Genomic DNA, 19454 nt, shown 5'->3' with positions numbered 1-19454 from the left:
TTATATAGAATTGTTCAGCCTTTTTTTTCTTTTATAAAAATGGGAGCATTTTGGGCCTTCCCTGCAGTCCAGTGGTTAAGACTCAATGCTTCCAATACAGGGTGCACAGGTTCAGTCCCTGGTTGGAGAACTGCGATCCTACGTGTTGTGCAGCGAGACACAAAAAGAAAAAAAGAAGAAGAAAAGTAAATAAATAAAATATTCTTAATTTTTTAAAAAAAGCATTTTGACTCATACATGAATGTTCATAGCAGTGTTATTCATAATACTCAAAAAGTGAAAACAACCCAAATATTCATTAGTTGGTGAATGGATAAATAAAATGGGTTCATCCATACCACAGAGTATTGTTAACAATAAAAGAAACATGAAGTACATGCTCTATGTAGATGAACACTGAAAACACTACATGTTAAGTGAAAGAAGCCAGTTACACAAGGCTGCATATTTGTGATTCCAGAGGGCGCATCACTCTGATTCTCAGCTGTTGCCGTCTTTGAAAGCCTTGCAGTTTTGTTTCGTACTGGACCCCCTCCCCCCAAATTGTCTAGTTAGTCCTACTGATACGTTATTTTAGGTTCAAGTCTTTAATTACTCTGGAATTTGTGTGTGTGTGTGACTTGTGTTAAGAAGAAACTTTATTATTTTTTATTTTGTGCTTTTTGCCAATGGAAAACCAGTTATCACAGCACTGTTTGTTGAGTAGTTAATCCTCTCCCCATGATTTAGAATGCCACTTTGATTATATTTTGAATTCCCTTGTATTCATCAGATTGTCTCTCAAGTAGATGTTCTTGTCTATGAATCTGGTCATCAATTCCTGCACCAGTATCGTGCTGTTTTAATCACTATGTATTCACAATGGGTTATATATGTGTGTGTGTGTGTGTGTGTGTGTGTAGTAGTAGTAGTAGTACGGTAAGATGTTCTTTCTTTTTAAGATTGCCTTGTGCTTGCTTTGGTAGCACATATTCTAAAATTGGAATGATACAAGGAAGATTAGCATGGTCCCTGAGCAAAGATGACATGTAAATCTGTGAAGCATTCCATATTTTTCTTAATGTTAAAAAAAAAAGATTGCCTCAACTATCTTGTATGTTTATTCATTTGCTTTAATTATTTGTATCAGCATGTCAGATTTCTTGTAAATTCCATTTGGTATTTTTTAAGGATTTTATTAAATTTAGAAATAATTTGGGGGAAAGTTAAAGTGTCTGTGTCTTTCCCTGGTGGCTCAGCTGGTAAAGAATCCGCCTGCAATGCGGGAGACCTTGGTTCGATCCCTGGGTTGGGAAGATTCCCTGGAGAAAGGAACGGCTACCCACTCCAGTATTCTGGCCTGGAGAATCCCATGGACTGTATAGCCCATGGGGTCGCAAAGAGTTGGACATGACTGAGAGACTCTCACTTTCACTTTCAAAGTCTCTGTACTATTGAGTCTTCCCACCCAGGGACAAGCTACGTCTCTGTTTTAATTCTCTATATCCTTTAGTAAAGTTTTATTTTCTTCGCAACAGTCTTGTATAACAGGCATTTTCAAATGGGCTTATTTCTAAGTCTTTCTAATTGATTGTTGCTAATGTACACAGAAGATAATAATTTCTATTTTTGATCTTGTCTTTGGCATCCTTGCTGGCCGGCATCTTTATGGATCTCATAGTTTGCTGGTTGGTTCTCTTGGCTCTCCATACAGACATTAAAAAAATCTGCAGATAAAGACTGTTGTGTGTCTTTTTTCACTGGTGTATATCTTACACGGGGGCTCTCAAGTGGCTCACCGCTAAAGAATTGCTTGCTAATACAGAAAACACAGGTTTGGTTCCTAGGTAAGGAAGATCACCTAGAAAAGGAAATGCCAATCCATTCCAGTACTATTGCCTGGGAATCCCATGGACAGAGGAGCCTGGTGTGCTAGAGTTCATGGGGTCACAAAGAGTCAGACATGACATAGCAACTAAACAGTAACAACAACATATATTGTTCTTTTTCCTGAGATACTGCTTTGGCTAGTACAAGTCATATTCTTCAATTGGGATGCTTCCAGCATTTCATCATTAAATAAAAAGTTTACCATTGGTTTTTTGTAAATTCCTTTTTTCGGGCTAAGGAAATTTCTATTTCTGGTTTGTTAAGAGTCTTAGCATGACTGTGTTTTGCATTTTATCAAATCTTTTCTCTGTAATCATTAACAAATCTTGTGTTTTTTCTCTTGTATTTTATTAATACAGTAATTATCTTCATAGAATTTTCTCTTACAAAACCACCATTGTATTTCTGAAATAAATTCTGCCTGTTCTTGATAAATTGACTAACCAGTGTTTTATTTAGGGCTTTTGAACCTTTGTTTATAAGTGTGAACGATCTGTTGTTTCTGTTCTGTGTTGTTATTGTCTGGCTTGAGCATCAGGGTCATGTTAACCCATTCAGTCCAAGGAGGAGCCCCTCTCTCTCCCCACAATTAATGATCCTGTCCAAAGTGTCAAGAGTCCTGAATCTAGACACTTTCTGCTAGATTCAGAGAAGAAGCTGAGTGGCCTTCTGTTTTTCCCCTAAGTTCCTGAATAGTTTATATAACATAAAATTTACCTATTATTTGAAAGTTTGGTATAATTCACCTAAAATGACCTGAGCTTGCTTCCTTTTCAGAGGCTACATCTTCGACTACCTTTTTGATTTTTTTCTACAATATTGATCTCAATGGTTTTCTTCTTTCTGAGCTAATTGTAATAATTATATTTTCTTGGAAAACTGTTTTTTTCATTTATTTCTAATTTATTCATATTAACTTGATTACATTTTTCTGGATTTTAAAAATAATAGTTACGTTGCTATTGTTCAGTCAGTATGCCATGTCCAACTTTTTGCCACCCCACGGACTGCAGCACGCCAGGCTTCACTGTCTCCCAGAGTTGGCTCAGACTCATGTCTGTTACGTCAGTGAGGCCATCCAACCATCTCGTCCTCTGTCGTCCCCTTCTCCTGCACCCGATCTTTCCCAGCATCAGGGTCTGATGTTGGCTCTTCACATCAGGTGGTCAAAGTATTGGAGCTTCAGCTTCAGCTGAATAAATATTCAGGGTTGATTCCTTTAGGATTGACTGGTTTGATCTCCTTTCATAGTAGTTATATTCTTTTTCTTTTTAAAACGCATTTTGACAAAGATTTGTTTCATTTGACCTTGAAAATTAGCAAGTTTGGGGCTTATTGATCAGTTCTACTATTTTTTGTTTATTTTCTTTGAATTTTGGTTTCTCATTCTTCGTCTCTGTTATCTTTATTAACTGACCTTTCCTATGTTTATTTTGTTTCTCTTTTTTTAGTTTTTTGAATTGAAAATTTAGGCCACTTACTTCTTTATTGAAGTATAGTTTATTTATGGTGTTGTATTAGTTTCTGGTATATAGCAAAATGATACATATATATTTTAAGTTTGATATATATACATACCCTTTTCAGATTTTTTATTAGAGTTTATCACATGATACTCATAGAGTTCCCTGTGTTACCCGGTGAATTCTCGCTGTCAGCTGTTTTGTGAGTAGCAGTGTATATCTGTTAATCCCATGCTCCTGATTTGTCCCTCCCGCCTTTCCCGTTTGGTCATCTGTAAGTTTGTTTCCTGTGTCTGTGGGCTCGTCTCTCTCTTGCATGTCTGCTCACTTGCAGTATTTTGTAGGTTCCACATCTGAGAGGTGTCGTGCAGTGTCTGCCTCTCTGTCTGGCCTCCTTCACTCAGCGTGAGTCTCCAGGTCCGTCCATGGTGCTGCAAGCGGCGGCATCTCGCTCTCTGTTACAGCAGCTAGTACCCCTTGCGTGTGTGTGTGTATCAAATCTTCTTTATCCCCTTATCCATTCATCTGTGGATGGACATTTAGATTGCTTCCATGTCCTAGACACTGTAAATAGTGCTGTTATAAACATGTGTGTTTTTGAATTAGAGCTTTCTCTGGATATATGCCCAGGAGTGGCATTGCAGGGTCATAAGGTAGCTCTATTTTTATTTTTTAGGGAACCTCCATACTGTTCTCTATACTCACTGCACCAATTTACATTCCTACCAACAGTATGGGAAGGTCCCCTTTTCTCCACACCCTCTCCAGCTTTTCTTATTTGTGGGCTTTTTCCTGATGACCGTTCTGACTAGTGCGAGGTGGTGCCTCATTGGAGTTTTGCTTTGCATTTCTCTAATAATTAGCAATGTGGAGCATCTTTTCACGTGCCTATTTTGGCCACTTATTTTTTTTATTCTTATTTTCTAAACAGGGAGTTAAGACAAAATAAGTGTTACTTTTCCAGCAGCTTAATGATTTTATGGTTCATTTTTAAGCAATTCTGTTTTGATTTTTTCCCTTTCCCTGAAAGTTGTTGCAAGCGTGTTTTAGAATTTCTACATGTATAGGATTCTCTTGGTTATACAAATTCTGTCCGATTATTTGGCCTGGATGTTTTCTGAGTTGAGAGTGGTTTTGAGTGCTCCTCTGTGGTCTAATTCAGAAGCATTTCTGTGAAGGTAATAAAGACCAACACTTGTCAATGTTTATTCAGATGATCTTGTCCCTAGTTTTCTGTCCTTGATTGATGGTTTCTGAGAAAACTATGGTAAAAGTCTTTCCATGATTATTGCTTTGTGAATCAAATATACTGGTATTCACAGTTATGAACAATTTTGCAAAAATAAAAATGGACACATTTATAAACAAGAATTTCAGCCCAGCCCTGGTGCCTGCCTTATGCCTAGGAAGTGACTCATTGTCTACATGGGTGGGGCTGGGTCTCCACACGAAGACACCCTAAGGAGTTAATGGCACAGAGACACTGTCATCATCTTAAGACAAGGAATCTGTTCCAGCTCTCTGAGGAATCGCTCAAACCTCACAGAATACTCAGAGGTGTAGTCCAGTAAGTTTTTCTACATAATTTATAGTAATGAAAAATCAGAAATAAAAATCCAATGGTAACTGTTAAATAATTTAAGACCTATTATGTGGGCTTTTAAAATCGTATTCTTTAAAAGACTTTTAAGTAAATAATCAAGAAGGACCCTATGTATACCAAGGGAAGTCTATCAACAGTCTATAATAACCTATTTGGGAAAAGAATCTAAAGGTGAATAGATACATGTATATGTGTGACTGAAAAAGATTCTGTACACGTACAACCCATACAGCATTGTAATCAATGTTACTCCAATGAAAAGTAGAAATTAGTTTAATTTAAAAGAGGAGGGGGCATCTGTATACCATGGCTGATTCATGTTGATGTATGGCAGGGACCAACATAATACTGTAAAGTAATTATCCTCCAATTAAAGATAAATAAATTAACCCTAAAAAAGAGGTAGTGGAAAAATTTTTTAAGATTATGGGGTTACTATTCCTGTTAATTTAATAAATCAGCATATAAAATAGTATATATTATGATCACCTTTTGAGAAAAACAGTACAGGTACATTAAATATATACCTAGAATAAAAACATTGTCTCTTAAATGATGATATAATTTCATTTTATTCTTTATATTTGACTGTTTTTTCAAAGTTTTTCCAATGGTGATTTATGTAATAATAATATATGTACCTTTGGAAGCATCTTTGGTCACACAGTTACTTTAGTCTAGAACGTATGTAACCCAGGATCAGATGAGTGCTAAAATTTAATAGTGAAATGCCTAGTTATAAAGACAGAAGTGCTTTAAATGATTATGGCGGATTTAATCTAAAATATACTCAGTAAAGTTTAAAATAGTATCAAGTGGACAGAGTAGAAAAGCCTGATGCATTTTGTGTTGGTGAACGCAGGCGGGGAATAGGTGTCCCAATCTGCTGTTGGGTGCGGTGGTAGGCAACTTGTGATGGCCAGTTCAATAACATCTGTTAACATCCTGGGTATTTATAGTCCTTGACTCAAAAAGTTCTCTGCTATGAATTAGTTCTGCAGCAATTTTTATAAAAGTACTAAAAGATTTCACTGTTTATAATAGTGAAAAAATCTGAAGAAAAATACCCTAATATCCATCAGTATGTACCTGCATGCTAAGTCACTTAGTGTCCAGCTCTGTGACCCTATGGGCTGTTGCCTGCCAGGCTCCTCTGTCCATGGGATTCTCCAGGCAAGAATACTGGAGTGGGTTGCCATGCCCTCCTCCAGGGGATCTTTCCGACCCAGGGATTGAACCCGAGTCTGTTACGTCTCCTGCACTGGCAGGTGGATTCTTTACCACCAGCGCTACCTGGGAAGCCCAACTGGCCAAATAGATTGTGTTTTATCCAAGCAAGGGCGTACTATACAAGCCTCAAAAAAGAAAGGGGAACGTTATGGATAACAACGTAAAAAATGTCAAAGATGCATTTTTAAGTGAATGAAAGAAGTCACAAAACACTATGTATAGTAGAACCGCGTTTTTGTACAGAATGGGATGTATACGTGCACATTTACACACACACATATTTGCAAGCACCAAAATATTTTTCAAGAAATACGTATGAAATAGTTAACTTACCTGTTAGCCAAGGGTAGAACCTGGGTGACTTTGTGTATTACTGTAATTTTGGATTATTATAATCTTACAATAAACAAGTTACTTTAAGCAAAATTTTAACTTAATGAATTTTGATTTATTTTTCTTTTGGTCGCTGCTTGCTGGCTTTCTCTGATTGCAGCGAGCAAGTGGAGGTGCCCTCCAGGTGCAGTGGGAGGGCTGCTCACTGCAGCGGCTCCTCTTAACCATGGAGCACAGGCTGTAGGCACTGGACCTCAGTAGTCGTGGCTCCTGGGCTCCGTTGCTCGGCAGCACGTGGGGTCTTCCCAGGCCAGGGGTTGAATCCCCGCCCCCTGTTTTGGTGGGTGCATTCTTATCTCCTGTACCACCAGGGGAGTCCTCAGCAAATTGTGATAAAAAGAAATTTTAAAAGGTAAAAAAAGAAATGCCGTCACTGTGATCAGATTCTTCTTCTGCATTTCCTTTCTGTGTTTGGTGGTGTACCCAGCAGTGTGATAAGCATATAAAATAGGATGGCTGCCCTGGAAGAGCTTGACCTCAAATTCTCTTTTTCACATGTATACAGCATTCACGTAATTATTTTTAATGGGTAGTAATATGATACTTCATTTGCTACAAGTCACATAATTATAATTCAGTAATTTAATATTTTGATTTAAAAAATTGAGATATAATTGGCATATGACATGTTAGTTTCAGATGTACAATGTAATGACTCAGTGTTCATATACATTGCAGAGTGATCCTCATAGTAAGTCATCTACAACTATTTGCCACCATGTATAACAATTTGAAAGTGAAGTCGCTCAGTCGTGTCCGACTCTTTGCGACCCCATGGGCTATAGCCTACCAAGCTCCTCTGTCCATGAGATTTTCCAGGCAATAGTCCTGGAGTGGATTGCCATTTCCTTCTCCAATAACAATTTGAATTACTGGAGTGGGTTGCCATTTCCTTTCTCAGGGGATCTTCCCAACCCAGGGACTGAAGCTGGGTCTCCTGCATTCAGGTGGATTCTTTACCATCTGAGCCACCAGGGAAGATGGCCGCCATTAACGGTTTGATAATTTCTTATTCAATGAACTAGTGCTAATTTCATGGATGTTTATCTTCTGTGAGTCAGATAATTTCAAGGTGGATATTTAACTTGTCTGAGAAAGGAATTTATTAGTGCAGACTTTTGAAAACTCTGTAGGAGTTGCTGTACAACATAATAAGCTTAGAATGTCTGCATCACTGTATTTTTCATAGTAGACTCAGAAGTATCTTTGTTATTTATGATGGGTCACGAGTATCATGTAAAGGTAAAAAGATTAGTGCAAATATTTAAATTTTGATTTGTTTTTTCACGTTCATTTAATGTACCTGCTGAACTTTAAAATATCCATTAATTATATGGTATTAAACTATATTTTTCATCCAGTGGACTTATATTTCTTGAGACGTTCCGTTAGTTATCCCTTCCTTAAATGCCTAGCTACTATGAAATTTTAACTAGAAGCCAAGCTTTGAAAAGGAGCAATAAACCATTAATTGTAGGTTATTATGAAGCTGGATTTTAAAGCAGTGTTATAGAAATGTCACATCAATACAGCTTCCATACTCTGCTTTATTTCTCCTTTTATTTCTCATATCTGTGCTTTGTGCACAGGCAGTGTGGGTGCGATGTTGAAAATAAAACTGTAATAAAGCAAATTGTAAATAGAAGCAAAAGGAACAAAAAGTAACTTCGCCCGCAGTGTACTGCCTGAAATTTAGCTGGGAAATTAAGTTATTATTTTCTTTAGCATCATTGGCAGATACTCGAAATCAGTGACATTTGGAATGATTGAGCTAAATTCCTGATCTGATGATTATAAAGATGAAAAAACTAGTTCATGGCCTGAAGCAGTGATGCCAAACTCTTTTTGTATGAAAAATAAAGTCACTGTGGGTAATTTTGCAAGATTTCCACTTTTAAAGTCATGCATTCCTTTTTGTCTTACTCTGAGGCACACCTGTTATCTCTAACTAAGGTGGAAGTTTGTTTGGGTTAAGTATTTGATACTGTTGAGGACGCATGTCTGCGTCAGGAGCAATGGTCAAACAGGGTTTGGGAGCTGCCCGAGGTGGTGTCTGTAGCCTTGGGTAGACCTTTCCCCGAAACTCCGCGCTCCTTCTGTTGGATTAGCTCATCCCTTGCGTTCCTTTTTCCACTCCCGGAGCCTGACTTCGACGTGAAGCCTCGTAGGCACCTCGCCGTCCCTGGCTCTGTATGTGAATGTTGCCTGTGCTCCCGTCCAGCTGCAGAGAGGAGCTGCCCGCGCGCTCGAGCGGTCCCCTGCGCCCGGGGGCATTGCCCTCACCGCGGAGCTCTGGCTGCCGCTCACCCCCACCGGCCCCAGGCTCCTCTTCACCCCTCTGCCCCCGGCCGCACACCTCTCTGCGTCCATCAGAGAGCTCTGCCTTCTGAGCTCTCTTCTCCTGTGCTCCTTTTTGCTCCGAGACACACACACAGGACGGAGGATCAGGCCCGCTGTCTCCCGGCCTCCCCGAGCTGATTTTCGCTTCCACCGCCCACCAAGCCGCTTTTTCCTTCTGCCGTGAAAAGCCCCAGGCTCATTATTTCTCGCTTCGGCCTCCCCGCGGCGCTAGGCTGCTGGCGTGCCCCTCACGAGAACGTTCTTCCTCCTGGGGTCCCCGCGTTGCCCACGGTAGTTCTCCCGCCGGGATGGCTGGTTCCTCCGCCGGCGCTGCGGGTTGCTGCCGCTTCTCTGTCTGGCGGGGCGCGCTCATCACTGCTCTGCCCCCGTGCTCGCCCTTCCCTGGGATGCTTCCCCGAGAGCTCTCAGGGCAGAGGCACCCCTCGCACCCTGACACGCTCTTGGCCGCCGTCCGGCCGGGGCTCGCCCTCACCCGGCTACCAGCGCTGCGCCCGCCTGCGCTCCGCACTTCTCACCGGGTGTTCCCCTCTAACGCCCTGTCCAGCTTGAGGACCCGTGATTCTTTGGCTACAAAGAATCATCTTCTCCAAGAAGCTAGTTAACTCGTACACATCTTTGTTTCAGCAGAGCACTCTGATCATTCTGCTCTCTGTGAAGGACACCACCTTAACCAGGGGGTTCGCGGAGCAGTGCAGACGACCCTGACGTCAGCCCCCCCTGTTACCCTCCGCGGGCCGTGAGCTGACCTGCGGCAGGTCCCCAGCCCGGAGCCTTTCCATTTTATACCGTTTCTTAAACACATTTTAGTTGTATTTTCCCCACGGTGCTTTTAGCTTTTTGAGGGTAGAGTACGTTTCATGCCCTCCTCTCGTGACCACTATTATACAGTGTCAGTAACTACTCACTTACTGAGTGTTGGGCATCCTAGCAGAGAACTTCAAGCAATCCAGTCGTCTGTAGTCAATGAAATGCCAGAAGTTTCTGCTAGTTAACAGGCCGGGGGCTTAACATTCTTGGGGTAAAGAACTGTCTTCTAGCTGGAATACTTGTCATCAGAGCGTCTGCCTCCTTGTTTCAGGGGAGAGCCTGCCTTTTGTCTTGGGGTCTCCTTCGAGCATTTACAGCAGAAACCCCTCTCCTGCCGTAGGTGCTGTAGTCACAGAAGGCGGATGCCGGAAGGGGCCTTAGCGGGAGTCTTGGCAGAACTTCGTCTCTCACAACTGAAGCCAGCGGAAGTTCAGAGACAGCTTCTACCACTCGCAGATGTCGGGGCTGGGACTGGAAGCTGGTGTTCTCAGATCAGATCCAGAGCCCTTTCAACTGCACGTCTGCGTGTGTTCCGCCCCTTCCTGCATTCGCGCAGCACACCGGCGTGTGTCGGTCCCTGCACAGCGCACGCAAGGCGGCAGAGAATAAGCAGAGCCTGCCGGCCAGGCAGACGCCTCGACGACCCGTGGAGGTGCCGCGGGGCAGGCGGTGGAGGAGGCGCTTTCGTCCTCTGTTGTTTTCATAAGGACGGGGTTTGAGGAGGCTTTAGGCCGAGGGACGGCACCAGGAGGGGGACGTCTGCAGATGAGGGTGCAGGGCGCCCCTTTGAAGGTGTGTGAGGGCAACGGGGTCCGAGCGCAGGCAGGGGTGGTGGAGCCTCAGGGCAGACAGAGTGGCGTTTCCAACCGGACTGGCATCGCAGGGGCGCTGGAGCCCAGGGCTGTGTGCCCACCCGGTGCCTCTCCTCTCTGGTGCGGACAGTGAGGCCTTTGGCTGAGAGGAGGGTGTGGAGAGTGGGTGAAGCTCCCTGGGGGCGCACGTGCTGACCCCCGGGCAGGAGAGAGGGGGGCAGGACGCCAGCCTGAGCAGCCCTTGTGCATGCCCGAGGAGGACCCCCAGCCAGTGGCCAGGGCTTTGCTGGGCGGGCGTCGGGCCTCCCGAGGCAGCCGTGTCCCAGTGCCCAGGGTCGGCTCCCGTGGGGAGGAGCCCGGGGCGACAAGCATGGTGAGCGGCGCTGCTGCAGGGCTGGTCCGAGGTCTGCGGTCCTGGGCGGGCCCCGGACCCCTGGCCCCGGGCAGACAGCAGCGGTGCTGACTGAGTAGGTCCTTCCCGTTTTGCAGCAGTTGATCCAGAAGGAGTAGAAGAGTCGAGCGAAGGAGAGGAAGAGATGGGGTGTGAGTGAAGCCGTCGTGTTCACGTGGAGGGATTTGCTCTGAACGGTGTGGCCAGTTGATTCGGCTCCAGGTAGAGCCCCAGGCCAGCAGGGATGGGCTCTAGATGGGGCCGGGTCAGGGCGCGGTGTCTCCGTTAGAGGGGGTCTGGTCAGGGCGCGGCATCTCCACTAGAGGGGGCCCGGTCAGGGCGCGGCGTCTCCGCCGGTGAGGACACGCCCCTGTGGTGTGTGCCTGGGACCAGCGTTGGGTCCTCTGGGCGCTCCCTGCTGTCCCCAGCAGCGTTGTCTAGGATCCAGCCCTCCCAGGACCTTCTGTGTTGGATCGTTCTTCAGTATGAATCCTTTAGCCAATTGATTTTAATAAGCTCACTGTAAATAATGAGTGCAGAGAGTTAAAGGCGTGATCTATTCCTTGATCTGTTCATAACCCTCACCCTGCCCTCTGGCATTGCCTGCTACTGATCCCAGTGAAATACACATGTGAGGAGAGCAAAAGCAATTAGCACTGCTTGGAAAAAAATAAAACCAGGAGCAATTAACACCTAAAGGATTTACTGGGACCTTTCTAAGCTGAAGAAACTGTGAAGAAGAGATTCGAAAAGCAGTGCCTCAGAGCAAATAAAATTTCCTTCTTGATTCCTAAAGATAATTGGGTCTAGTGGTAAAAAGTAAAGAATGTATGTGTGTGATATCACACGTGTACATGTTTGTATGTACACACATTTAAGTATTTGAGGCAATATATCTTACCAGACTTTGAAAAAAGAAACAGGCCATCCTAGTCATGAAAAAATGGCCTGAGAGAAGCAGAAACTGTATTATTAGTTCATGAATAGATAATAAAATGGCAGGTTCAGATCCTATGCCAGCACCCTGTATATACCTGAGCAAGTACAGCTTGTCTGACTCTGTGTTAAATTAATTTTTTTATTAATCATTTATTTGCCTTCTTGACTGACTTCTTTGAAAGTAGAGAGCAGTCTGATTTAACTGTGTCTCCAGCCTGTTCTCATAAAAGTGATCAAATGAACGTGGATGCTACTCCAAGGCCTGCATCACATATAGGGTAGGGGACATGTTACTCCGGTTTATATTGCTAATGCCTAGCACTGTGCTCAAACGTTGTAGTTAGTCAACAAAAGTGTTTTGATATAAAGAACAAAAAAGCTTTAATACTTAGATTTACCCAGATGTAGTGAATGCATGTTTTTAACTGTATCAAGTATTGGCAATTTCTGTATCTCTTACGTATTTTAAAATCATGTTTAAGATAATGAAAGGGGGGAAATGAGTCTAGAGGGTGTTGTTTCTGAAAACACTGAGGATCCTCCAGTGCGATCAGAAGGAGTCCTGTGGGAGTGAGAAGGGCACAGCCCAGCTGCTCCCGCGGCCTTCCGCGTTCCGCGCGACCTGGGGCCGCGTGAGGTTCATAGACGCATCACTCAGTGCGTTCTTATTTAGGGCCAAATCTCTGCCCCTGAGCTGGACACTTGGGCACAGTTTCCAGCACTTACCTAGTGTCCAGGAGCTTAGAGTCCAGTGGGAGAGACAGGCACGCATCGTGGAATGAAACTATAAATACAAAATGATGATGACAGGTATCGAACAGGCGAGGTCCGTGGCACTGAGACAGCACATCATAAAGAGAGCTGGACTTAACTCCGGAGACCCAGGAAGCGACCATTGTTTTGAAATCTGCAGACAGACCAGGAGTTACACTAGGCAGACTTGGAGGAGGAGGAGGTTTGCAGGCCAAGGAGGAGCCCAGGCCAGGCCGGCGGACTGCGGGTGGGAGGTGTCGGGGTGGGGCTGAGCCTCTTTAAGGCGCCTCACCTCCGTCAGAGGCGGAGGGAAACGGTCCGGGAAACGTCCACGGCCGCGGGTGCGGCCCTGCTGTCTGGAGGCAGAGTCGGCCCGCAGGGGAGGGCAGGGGGCGGCTTGGAGCTGGGCTTGAAGGATGGGGAAGGATGGCTGCGTCCGAGACTCTCCCGGGCTTCCATCCTGGCGGGGCGCGGCGTTCGCTGAGGAGCGGGCCCCGTCCTGGGGCTGAAGGACCCTTGACCACCGGGAAGAGGTGTCTGGAAGCAGCTGCACCCGCAGCTCAGCTGTGGCCTCGGGCACCGCGGCTCTCGTCCCGGATGCGGGGTCGCCCGACCCCCAGTTCCCACGGGGGGGTCGCTGCCGCCGCCGCTGAGAGTTCCTGTCTCGCGGTTCTGTTTCGGAGCCTTGCGTTGCTTCCTCAGCGAGATCTAAATCCAGAAGTCCTGGCCCAGTAGCACTAAGATGTAATCCCCTGGGAAGATGCAGTTACGGCTCACCTCGCCTAACACGTGAAAGAGGCTTAGGGAGCCGTCTTGAGAGCTGTCCTCCCGGGACCCCCGGTGCGTGGGGAGCGGGAAAGGGCGGGGTCTGCCGCGGGCGCCCGCAGGGCTCCCGGGGCGCTGCTGCCATCCGGCCCGGGTCACAGACCTCTAACGTGGGAGGTCTGCTCACGCAGAGGAGGGGCGCTTGCTTCAGGAGGTCGGGCTGGTCAGGGGTCTGCGTGTGGAGGAGAATCAGCCTGGGCTCTTAAGAGCGCTGCCTCCTTCCCCATCTCCAGGGGCAAAACGTCCCGAGCCTCAGGTCACACCAGGGCAGAGCGAGGGGATGGACTCGGTGGTCCTGCAGACTTTCACGGGGCTGCTGGAGGCAGGCCCCGGGGGTCCTGTGGCCACTCCTGAGTAATGAGGGGGGAAGGTCCCCGGGGGTCCTGTGGCTGCCCCTGAGTAAAAGCTCTGACAAACCTAGACAGCATATTAAAAAGCAGAGATATCACTTTGCTGACAAAGGTCCGTCTAGTCAAAGCTGTGGCTTTTCCAGGAGTCATGTATGGATGTGAGAGTTGGACCATAAAGAAAGCTGAGCGCCGAGGAATTTATGGTTTTGAACTGTGGTGTTGGAGAAAACTCTTGAGAATCCCTTGGACTGCAAGGAGATCCAACCAGTCAATCCAAAGGAAATCAGTCCTGAATATTCATTGGAAGGACTGATGCTGAAGCTGAAACTCCAATACTTTGGCCACCTGATTCAAAGAGCTGACTCATTGGAAAAGACCCCAATGCTGGGAGGGATTGGGGGAAGGAGGAGAAGGGGATGATAGAGGATGAGATGGCTGGATGGCATCACTGACTCTATGGACATGAGTTTGAGCAAGCTCCGGGAGATAATGGATGATGGAGAAGCCTGGTGAACTGCAGTCCATGGGGTCGCAAAGAGTCTGACACGATTTAGTGACTGAACAACCCAGAGGAACAGGACCGTTAGGTCACGTATGTGAGAGAGAGAATGAGAGATGGATTTTAAGGACCTGGCCTGAGTGCTCATCGGGCTTGCCTGTTTGGAATCATAGAATCCGCCAGCCTCAGGCTGGAGACTCGCGAAGAGTTGATGTCTTGAGTCTGATGTCAGCTCTTCCACGCTGCCGTCTGGAGGCTGAATTCCCTGTTCTTGGGACACCTGTCTTTGCTCTCAAGGCCTCAATTGACTGATTGAGGCCCATCCGCATGATAGGGGCTAATCTGCTGAACTTAAGTATATTGACTATAAGTGTCAATCACAGCTATACTAGCGTTTGACCAAACCTAGGAGGGTAGTTAAGGAACCGGTTCCCCTTCGACACGGAGTGGAAGGTGGAGGAGAGGAACATGCTGCCCTTACCGGTGGGGTTTGTTTGTCTGCGTCTCCCGCTGCTCCTTGAAGCTTGGATCTTCCATTGGCCTCACTGCAGCGGCACTGGGGGGGGTGGGGGTGGGGGCTGGCCTACCATAGACCACCTCCTCCTATCAATAAAAAGGCTTCTCTCACTGGTGGCAGGTAAGAGTCCCAGCCTCCTGGTTCCCAAGGGGCTGTGTAGAATCCGTGTTCGGTCGTCATGGTTACCCCATGACGTGCCTTGGTGCTCAGCCTCATCCGTGATGGACGTCATTTATTCAAAAAGGTTTCACATCTTCCAGGCTCAAGATGTGAAACCACTCACTGTGTGAGGTATTAGAATAGCCACTGAACGTGTATTTATTGAGTGAACAATTTCGTATCACTTTGCGTTGTATGTATTTTCTTTCTTGCCAGTTGGAGGGGAATGATTTCACACTGGTGTATCATGGAACACAGTCGTGCGTGGTTCCTGAGATCATCTTTCTACCTAAGCTCTCGCTCTTGCCTCCCCCAGCCTTCACTCCAGCTGTGTGAACCAGCTGCCCCCACAGACGCCCCGAGAGACTTTCCACTCTTACAGCCTGCCTTTCACCTGGAACGTCCTTTCTTGGCAGTTCTTTCTGGTTTTGCCCTGTTCAGACCCATGATTGAGCAGATGTGAGCTCAGAAGCCGCTCTGTATTCAGAGCATCACGGCTGCGCATAGACCGCTCTTGCCATACTTAGCACTTGTTTTCTTTTTTAAAAAAGGTCCCCTTTTGCTTTTTAGTTGTATGGCTGCGCTGGGTGGTAGTTGTGGCTCACAGGATCTCTGGTCGTCGCCGGGGCCCGCGGGGCCTTTTGCTGTGGCCTGTAAACTCTCAGTGTGGCATGTGGAATCCAGTTCCCTGTGTGTGTGCGTGCTCAGTTGCTTCAGTCGTATCCGACTCTGCAACCGTGTGGACTGTAGCCCGCCAGGCGTCTCTGTCCATGGGGTTCTCCAGGCAAGAGCACTGGAGTGGGTTGCCGTGCCCTCCCCCGGGGGATTTTCCCGACCCAGGGACTAAACCCGCGTCTCCTGCATTGCAGGCAGATTGTACTGTCTGAGCCACTGGTCAGCCATCTCGTTCCCGGACCAGGGAGCAAACGCAGGCCGCCTGCATTGGGAGTGTGGAGCCTTAGCCACTGGCCCACCAGGGCAGTCCCATCACTTTGGCGTTCCTTCCAGCCTCTGTGTCGAAAGCTGGGTCTTGCTCCATGTTGTTTCTTGTATCCCTCCTTGGGACCTGGGCCTCGTTTCCATGAACTCGCACCAGTCAGTTCTTGGTGCTCTGCCCTGGGGGCCGGGGGCAGCGAGCCGAAGTTTCGTGTTTCCTGTGACTCACGCTGAGCCACCAGTGGGAGCTCTCGGTCCAGCGGGACGAGAGGAGGCAGAGGGGAGCGGCTCTGACCGGGGGTGCAGGGGGTGCCTGCCTTCCTTTGCTGCTCAGAGCCTTTGGATGCGGCCTGGGTGTCACCCCCCAAAGGGAGGAGAGTGTCCTCACGGTGGAGGAGCCCTGTGGCACGGTGTTCCCGCGCTGTGATGACGTGAGGACAGCCTGACACGCTCGTTCCTTTTCTCACTGCAGAGACACTGGCGCGCGCACGTGCCGGACGACGCTGTTTCATTGCAACAGGTCCAGAGTCCTAGCAACAAGTTTAAGTGTTGGGAACCGGTTGGAAATGACTCTCTTCGCATTGGGAAGTTTTGTTGGCAGAGAGCAAAGCAGATTGTGCCCTTTGCCAAAGCCCAGGAAGCCTCGTGTGCAGGCTTCTTTTGCTCAGCCCTAGCTGTTCTGTTAGAACTCCGGGCTGATGCAGGATGCTGACCCAGAGAGAGTAACTGTCAAGGAAACGTGATTGGAAGCAGCGATGAGTCTCGTTTTTGGAGTGTTTCTTTTTCACAGTCTTCAGCGGTATGTTGTTGCCCTGTTTACTTGGGGCTGGTGTGCCTCTCGGACTATTGTAATCCCAAGTAGGAATTTATCAATTTGACTGTTATTTCAGAATCACCTGATGATGTGACTTGTACGGTATAGGGCACAAGCCACACTGCTTTTGTGATTAAAAAGCCTAATTAACTCTCAGACTTGAACTCTTCTCTTAGTTTGCATTGATACTTTCCCCTCCTCCCAGGGGGTTTTGCAAATATGAACTCTTCTTTGGTTTAAACTACAACTTTGAAAACGTAAAACTTATCAAACCGATTTTAACTATAGTTGTCATGATTTGTATTTGTTGGAGATACATTTGTTTAAGTAGTATAATACTGATAATATGTAGATCAAGTAGCAAAACCAAAGAAAAAACATGCTCCCTCCCACCAGTTTACCTTCCATTTTAATTTAAGCAAATTTTGTATCTTTTTAAAAAAAATAATATACTTTGAAGTTTTAGATTGAAGGTTCGGAAAAAGAAAGCCAACAATAATCTCATAGCTAAAATTGTGACTCCATCTTCATTTTCACCTGGAGTGGGAAATGTCAGCCTACTCCAGTGTTCTTGCCTGGAGAATTCCATGGACAGAGGAGCCTGATGGGCTGCAGTCCATGGGGTCGCAGAGAGTCCCATGAGTGAGTGTCGGTCGTGTCCGACTCTCTGCGACCAACACACTTCATTTTCACTGTCTATGAAAATGAGTAGTTTCTATATTAGTGGGGCGTTATATGAAATTTTTAAAAAGGAATGAAGTTTTCTATGAGTTTGGTTATTTGGTCCAAACGTGGGTGCATTTCCTGAAAGGTCTGTGTGTGGTTTGCAGCATGCCCAGAAACCGTACTTGAAGGTTAATTTAGTTGTGATTAACTTTTAAAGTTTCTCTTTCCTGAGCAGGAAAGTAACTGCTATCCACTTTATTTCCCAGTGCTTTTTATGCAAGAAACACGGGATGAGTAGCATCTTGAATTTAGTTCCTGAAGTTTTTCTTAGCAGGTGCTTTTGCTTGCTTCATGTTGTTGGGCAGTAAATAGGAGTCACTCTGTTAATTGCCATTTGTAACTTTTCCATCCCCCAAATTTAGTAGCTCACTACAGCAGTTTATTCACGTCAGGTGTGTGGTGCCATCTTGTCTTAAATTCTCTTTAGATGTTCTGTTTCTTCACTCCAAATTGCCCTTTTACATTTTGCTGTAACCTTAGGCCATTCAGGGGTGTAGGCAGGCAGGGTGCACACTTCTGAAAGCATGCTTTCTGGTTAACACGCCCATCCCCGGGAGGGGTGCAGAGGAGCGTCTGGGGCCGAGAGCACACTCGCTTTCGTGCTCATTAGACAGTCCCAGCCCAGAATCGCTGCCTGAGCCGCTGTGGATCGAGGGGCTGCACAGCGTGCTGGATCCCCCCCAGACGAAAACCAAGACCCGTCCCCACCCGTGCCTTTCTGACTTCATCTGGCCTCTGGCCTTCTTTTCATTTAGCCAGTGACTGAGACTTCTGCCAGTCTTTAGGAACCATGATTCGCCCTCTGAGGGCTCCGTGGGTGCTTCTGAGCCGCGGCATGCACAGGGCTCGCCTCTCTTGTTCCCTCTTCCTAGTTTGGGGTGGAAGGGGTGGTGTTTATCATCATGAATGCAGCCGTCGGGACCTACTGCGTTTATCAAAACCCAGGAGTGTGGCCCAAAGTCAAGGCAGAAACGCACATTTCTGAGCAGAGGGCTTTCCAGCGTTTGGAACTGACGAGCAGGTGTCAGAAGCAGAGTCTGGGGCAGCCTGGCCAAGCCCGCCTGGTGCAAGTTACTCGTTACCTGTGAGCCCCTTGGCGCAGGAAAAAGTGACTTCCTTTACCAGTGAAGTTGATGGCTCTGCCTTGGTGACAAGCTTTCTCCCCTTCTCTTTGCTCGGAGGACAGAAGCTACTACAGGCTCCATGTTCTCTTATTAGAAAACGGAAAAACTCAACTAAAAAGAAGAAAGCCATAGTGGAGGTTTCTAAAAATGAAATCCACCCTTCCTCATTCAATGAGAACAATAAGCTTCCTTTAATCTGTGAATATAGTTTGAGTTCTGTTTTCGCCTGTTTCTGCATTTCTGTATTCTGTATAGATACTAATCTGATAACCTACCATTAGTGGGCCTTTTGAGTTGTTTTTCTGTAGCAGTGGCATTTTTTTAAATGTCTTAAAATATTTTGTATTCATTTAAAGGTGGCACCTTGGAGAAGGGCATGGCAGCCCACTCCAGTCTTCTTCCCTGGAGAATCCCATGGACAGAGGAGCCTGGTGGGCTACAGTCCATGGGGTCGCGAACAGTTGGACATGACTGAGGCTACTTGGCACACGCAAAGATGGCGTGAAGCGTGTCTTAAAGAGCCTTTGGACAGCAGCCCCTCTGGGTCGCGTCCCCCCATTCAGCTGTTGGCACTGGTACATATCGCCTTCCAGGTGTCTGTCACAGCCCAGATGTTGTGAAAGGATGCTTTTTGTTTTGTTCAGGGTTTGACTTGTCCGGATCCGGACTCTAAGTCACCTCCTCTTCCTAGGATCTGCAACACGCCCAGGCATGTTAAAAAGAACAACTGTGACTTGCAGCCATTTCAAAGCAGAGCTAGGTGACTCCCATGGAAATAAAATGGTCCACACGGAGTAAGCGCTTCAATATCGTTAGGACTGTGCTCCAACCAAATAAGGTGGCCCTAATTGTCCACCACTGGCCACTCATTTTATCACTTAAC

At 46.4% G+C, this 19454-nt stretch overlaps 1 protein-coding gene and 1 non-coding gene across 3 annotated transcripts in view; both read left to right on the top strand.

Annotated features, from left to right (window-relative positions):
• PLCL2 (phospholipase C like 2) overlaps positions 1-19454 on the top strand; it is a 207598-nt gene that overhangs the window by 69616 nt on the left and 118528 nt on the right. The window lies entirely within an intron of this gene.
• On the top strand, positions 950-1056 carry LOC120859436. Its single transcript, XR_005720082.1, has one exon. It is a non-coding gene; the product is annotated as a U6 spliceosomal RNA (small nuclear RNA).

The sequence above is a fragment of the Oryx dammah genome, unplaced genomic scaffold (genome assembly GCF_014754425.2).
Source record: "Oryx dammah isolate SB20612 unplaced genomic scaffold, SCBI_Odam_1.1 HiC_scaffold_2, whole genome shotgun sequence".
Classification (NCBI taxonomy): domain Eukaryota; kingdom Metazoa; phylum Chordata; class Mammalia; order Artiodactyla; family Bovidae; genus Oryx; species Oryx dammah.
Note: the sequence above shows the minus strand (reverse complement) of the source record. Positions and strands in the feature narration are given on the sequence as shown.